The sequence below is a fragment of the Cygnus olor genome, chromosome 1 (assembly GCF_009769625.2).
Source record: "Cygnus olor isolate bCygOlo1 chromosome 1, bCygOlo1.pri.v2, whole genome shotgun sequence".
Classification (NCBI taxonomy): Eukaryota; Metazoa; Chordata; class Aves; order Anseriformes; family Anatidae; genus Cygnus; species Cygnus olor.
Genome location: NC_049169.1, coordinates 148242998 through 148249680, shown reverse-complemented (window position 1 = coordinate 148249680; position 6683 = coordinate 148242998).

The window sequence follows — 6683 nt, the reverse complement described above, 5'->3', positions numbered from 1 at the left end:
TCAACTCAGTATTCATAAGAAACCTTTTGTCTGCATTAAGAGCTGGCTGCTGTCAGTGATATTGGGTTACAGAGAACAAGAACAACCAGAACAACCATCCAAACAAAAAAAAAAAAAGCCACAAAGTCATTGCTTGATTTGATTGTTATTCATTTTTAAGTACTTTCATTCCACTCTGATTGCTTTAGAATTTGTCTGCTTTATAAGTGTCTTTAAAAGGAGACATTGATGTTTTATGCTGTCTTAAGTGCTCACAATCATCACTGTTGGTGAACATGGACTCATTAATGTCTAAATCATTTACAACACAAGGATGTTTCTTTGTCTCTTGAGTTTGCTTTTCCTGGGACAATTAATTTTTATATAAGCTACTACATCTGCTTCCAATATCAACCATGAATTTTATTTTATCCTTTGGATCATAAAAAATAAGTTTTGCACAGACTTGACATTTTTAAACCAGTAGAAGAGCTTTCAGAACTCTCACTCTATCCATAGAAATATACATATTTATTTTTATTTTTTATTTCTTAAATTTATGACCTATAAATCTCTTAACTATTCCTTAAGCTGTTGTTATTCATGTAAATAGCATTACACTGTGAGCCATGGAGAAAACAGATATACCTCTTCAGCACAGAATTATTAAAACCGACAGTATGACATTGAGACCTTACCAAACCATTTTCTTGAGGAAAATGTATGCTCTGAAACTGCATTGCCAACAAAACTATAAAATTAATAGTTTTCTTATAGGTTTGGATGGTGCAACTTTCCATCATTCCGCAGTATGCCCAGTAACTTCTGTGAAGCACTGAAACACCTCATGATTCAAAACATAATTGAATCACATGACTTTGAAGTGAAAGTCTGTTATTGATCAAACACTTTATATGCTGTAAGAATGGTGATCATTTGGTTTATGGAACTAAAAGCACCAATCTGGAACGGTTTTCAGTCTACCAGTCTGTTTACCTTATCTTTGTCTCTTTCTGTTCTTCTGTTGATTTCCAAGTAGAAACTACTTTATGATACGAGTACGCTCTCCTTTTATTTCTGTAGGATTTTGATTCACTAAATATTCATTAAAAAAAAAAAAAGTAATAGCATTGCTAGCCCAAGAAACTTGTTTTCATACTGCTGTGCCTTGGGTTGAATGACTTTATGAGATGTGAATACAGTGGGGGAGTCATTCCAGTATCTAGAAGGTTTTTATCATTTCTTCTTTCCAAGATGGTTCACACAGCATCTCCCTCAAAGAGGCCATTAATGGCTTCTCCCTCTTCTTCTCAGTCACCTACTTCATTAGAGCCAGGGAAGAAGAGTGGGCAGAGAGAGGAATATCACTATTCCTTTGGGAAATTTGTTTAGAATTGGCTCTTTGGTTCACAAGTTATTAGATATAAATAAACACGAACACAGGTATTTACCCTTTGATTGCTCAATGCTCATTCTTTTAGGAAAACATATAAATGTGAGGGGAGGTAGAGGGAACAAGCAGATATACTGATTTCTGCATGAAGAGGTCCAACTCTCAAAAAGTTGCATTTCTCTTCAGTTTGGCTCTAATTTTCCCACATTATGATTAACATAAAAATTTCCAAGTGAGAGAAGAAAGAAAAGATGCAAGACCCTGGGAAGCTGATATCACTACACACAGCACTTGATGCATGTAGCTTTTCTCTGAATCTATTCCAAAAATGAGGATGCCTTTCAAGTTCAATTAAAAATATGTATGTTTTATGAGTGTAGCCCATTTTTAATCTCTCCCTTTCAGCTTTTCCTCCTTCCTTGTAGGAGTTCCGCTGCATGCATTTCAAGAATCTACGACATAGCTCCAGTAGGGAAACTTGGCTCAGACTTCTGAGCAAATTGCTAAGTTGTGAGAAAGAGCTGTAAAAAAGTCTGCAGAATGGAGCCTTGTGAGATAAGAAAGGTGAAAATGTAGATGGAGGTAGGATTGTTGAAACTGGGACTGTTAGCAGCTGGAGGATTCAAGAGGAAAAACACCAAGATGGAAAAGGAAAAAAAAAAAAAAAAAAAAAAAACATAAAGGATGAATAGAGAGGTGGAATTTAACAATGCAGGAAGAGCTAAGATCCAGGGAGCAGCAGACAACCTCTGTGGCCTGACGAAGCCGGGAATCCTCTTGGCTCAACCTCGTTCCTGGCTCCCCTCTGGTTAGCAAAATCTCTGGGTGTCACATAGGAAGGGGAAAAGACTGAGAGCACTAGCATTTCGCATAGTTCTTTAAGAAAATCTAGCTATCCTTCATATGTGCCAATTAACAAATAATTGCTATGCATTTTAAAGGTGTGTATGTGATGTTGACGTAGTCTCTTTGTAAACGGATAAAGTTGTCCAGGCCAAAAGCAATTGGTTGTAGAGCTTGAAGGGGGAGAAAGTTTTGAGGTGTGTTTCATGGTTGCCTATAGAAAAGTATATGTGTAAAATGATCTCTGCTATCCATTGTATGGTCCAGACTTTGAAATCTGGCTGTATGTGTTCCCCTCTCAAACTGGACCACAGTACCTTCTAACATTTTGTGTTCAGTCAGAAGCAGTACAGTAGTTGACAGGTAAACTGTTTTCTCAGACTGAAACTCCGAGCTGATGCTCAGGAAATTTATACGTCTTCAACCAGGAGAAGAGCTGTGATGTCTGAACTCTCTCTTCTCTACCTGAGAACTTCTCTGGAAATAGTCTTCCCTGCATCATCAGCAGACCCCTCACTAGAACCTGTGGGCCAGGAGCTAGGGCATTTATCTGGATTACCATCTCCATTCCCATCATGATTTCTCCTTTTATATAAAGACTGTGTGACGTAAAATGAATAAATAGATTAGAGAGCAGGTACTGAAACTTGCCTCAGCAAGTACTTCAGCTCCAAATCCAGTTTATAAAGTAATTTTAAAAACAAAATCTGGACCTTGACCAGTGCTTTTCAAAGGATAGTTTAAGTGCACTTAACTTCAGGAAGAATCTATGCTGTGTCAGTCCTGTCTTAGATATCTAAATTTGAAGGGGGGGGGGGGGGGGGGGGGGTAAGATTTATCTGCATAATGACATTTTTCTTAGCTCTTAACAGACTTCCAATCAGATTGTGGTGATTCTAGAAAGAGGCTCCTTTTAGTACAACAGTACATTTGTCAGAGTACCTACTCAGACAGTAAGAAGCCACTCAGATACCAGACTGTAAACATGGTGGGTAAGTATATAGGAGGGAACAATGTACTGGATGAAAGCTCTCTGAACTGATCTCCCAAAGCTTGGATCCATACTGGGTTGTCGAAGTCATGAAGTGGGAGATGCCAAGAGCCAACGGTTCTTTGGGACAGATCAAAAGTGGGTTTCTACTTCTGGCTTCCTGGGACCTGAGCATACGTCATAGCAGATGACCGTTTTTTACTAGGAAGCAGCCTTTGGAAGAGGGCCCACTCTACCTTAGGAAGTGCTCACAGAGCCTTAAGTTTACAGCTCCAGTAAACAAGGTAGACACCCAAACCAGCAACGGCAAGGCACTGTGGAAGTGCTTAAGTTTTCCATACAAATAATGGGAAACAAGTGTACCTGTTTTCTCTCTGCAGCTCCCCCAGAGGCTGCTTAGCAACTTTAAGCATTTCTGTTAAGCAGCCTGATCACTGTTTGGAGTTAGATACAGATAATGCTCAAAGGTCAACATTTAAATTACGAAGCTATGCTGAGGGAAATTATTTCAGCCTTGGATGGAATACAAGAATTATATTTCATCCTTGGATGAAATACAAGAATACCACTCACGGTACGTTCACGGATGTAACACTGACAATCTACCCTGCAATCCTTGTACACAGAAATTATTTCACACCATTACTGCCCATACTGCTAAATGCCAGTGACTGAAGTCCTTTTCTGCATTTAACTAACTTCCAAGCTTCCCTGCCAAATATATGTTAGTTAAAATAGCCTGTATCCCTCTTTCATCAGTATTTAAATCCAGACCTAGCACAGGATTCTGCAGGGTTTAACCCCACATAAAAGGAGTAAGTAGGAGATAAAAGATAGAGAAAAAAAATGTAATGGTTAGGCTGACTAACAAAGCCAAGACTATTTCTGCTCAATACTAATGAGCCAAGTTATCTATGCTGGCCACCTGCCTGACTATTTGGTTCCTGCCTGTTTTATATTGCTTGTGATGATCTTCAGGGAACTATTATTGTACAAACACTGCTGAATGATTTTAATTTCTACTTTTATTCTTGTTAGCTTTTAATATAATTGTAGAAGATAAATTGTGAGTTGCATGCTTTCTGATCGCTAAAACCTTTGTGAGGTGATAAAAGAATATTAAAATTATTTACAGGAATTTTGGAATTTAGTCAAAGGGCAGACAGCTGTGGATGAAGGTTATGGAACAGATGAACCAAGCTCTGCCATTGTCCTTGTTGTCCTTCTGCTGGACATTCACACCAGGTTGGTTTTCGTTGCCTCAACATAGTGGTCTTCATCTCTCTTCAGTCAGTATAAGTGGTAGTTATGGTGTTTTTTCTCAGCCTCTGGGTGCTCATTCTGTTTCAGTGTTGCCTCTGATGACAATATTCACCAATAGTAAATATTTACAAGACTTCCCATGAGCTTAAACTCCCACAGCAAAACTCTGCCCACACTTTGGGACCATGAAACACAGTTCATAGTGCTTCCCATGATTCCTCTCTGCTCCTGAGCACAATCTGAGATTTAGCATGGATTTTTCATTGTCCCAGGGCTCCTTTCTGCTTTGCTCCTTCAGCCCAGGCTTACTTTTTGATTCTGGCCAGCGAACCTGCACTGAGCAGAGCCAGGACACAGGCCTACCACTATCATGCTGTTGTTCATAACAGTAAATGGTAGCATAGTCTAATCTCTGTTAGTTTTGGCCTGGACCAAATAACATTTTCTAAAACACTGGCCAAGCACAGGCTAGAAGGACTTGGTCCGAGCCACAGGTGCAGCTGTAAACATAGCCAGCCTATTGCAAGAGATGAAAAGATTAACTGTCATGAGAAATGTGGCATCCCTTATCATGTGGTTTGCTGCTTAGTAACCTTCCACCTGGCATTCAGATATGAAAAAAACAGTTTCCCTGTGTTCCAGTCACTTTGTGGTTCTCTGAGGGCAGACCACACTTAGCTGGTGACTGACATTACAAATTAAAGAGCCATAATTGGGAACTACTAGTTCTGTTTAGCACAGGCATCAAGATGCATGAAGTGATCATGCAGCTTAAACCGAGTCCTGGCAGCTTTTTCTTTCTATTAACCAAGCAAAATTGCCATGGTCCTTTTTTCTGACTGGAAAAGAGGTCTAAATGGAAGGCACATCCAGACAGTAACACCAAGTATAGTTACCTTGAGGTATGAGCAGAGTGAGTGTGGGATAGTCTGTGCGCACCAATATAAAGACACCTTAGCACAGACTCGTCATTTTGCCTTCCCACTCACTGCTGGGATCTCTAAATGTATTCCTCAGTGTTGGCAGTGGACAAGGAAGAAAAAGAGGTGAAGGCAGAAGGGAGTGGTCAGAAGCACCACATAAATCTATGTATCTATATATTGGGTGTATATATATAGAGAGAGGAAAGCATGTAGATAGTATGCACATTTACAGATACTCTAGCAGGTTCTGGATACTTTATTTCAGGAAATAAAATAGGTTTAGAAATTCCTGTCTCTGCCCTGCAGTACCTGGAGCTCATTCATGTAATGGACAGACCAGTGAGCAGCAGCAGAAATCCAGAGCAGGGCCATGACCAAGCCACGGTCTGGCCCTGGGCAGCCTCCAACATAACCACAGAATTGTGTAGGCCAGACCAGAATTCATAAACAAAGACAGACCCACTACAAAACACATGCATTCATGCATGTAAAGACAAATGCTGTGTAATTCTAAATGCATTTTACACGAAAAGGTAATGCACTGTAAGACGAAATATGATTTTGGAAAGGTTGAATTGGCCATGTCTACCAAAACTACAGGTCAGCAAGACAGATAATCCAGAACATATGCAACAGAATATTTATCCCATCACATTATTTTATTAAGAGCCAGGGCTCTTTTCTTCAGAAGGGGAGCAGAGGGGCAGGCACCAAGCTCTGCTCTCTGGGGACAGCGACAGGACCCGAGGGAATGGCATGGAGCTGGGACAGGGGAGGGTCAGGCTGGGTATTAGGGAAAGGTTCTGCACCCAGAAGGTGGTCGGGCACTGGGACAGGCTCCCCAGCACAGTGGTCACGGCACCAAGCCTGCCAGAGTTCAAGGAGTGTTTGGACAGTGTTCTCAGATACATGAGATACTCAGATACTTTTTTTTTTTTTTTGGGGGGTGGTCCTTTGGGGACCCAGGAGTTGGACTCGATGATCCTTGTGGGTCCCTTCCAGTTCAGATATTCTATGAGTCTATGATTCTTTCCAGTGGAAAGATGTTGCTTTATATCCTCCAATTACTCAATAAATTAATTTAAAAAATAAATAAATAAATCTTCAGGTTTTTTAATGTTACCTGTACTACACCTCAGATGTCATACTAAGCATTTGCCAGGAATCTGTATGAGATCTCTATACAACAGTTGGTTATAAAACACTTCATCAACCATAAGAATTTACATATATCAATATAGAAGAAAGTGCTTCTAGACTTACCATTTAAGCCAGAGGGGGAAAAAAAACG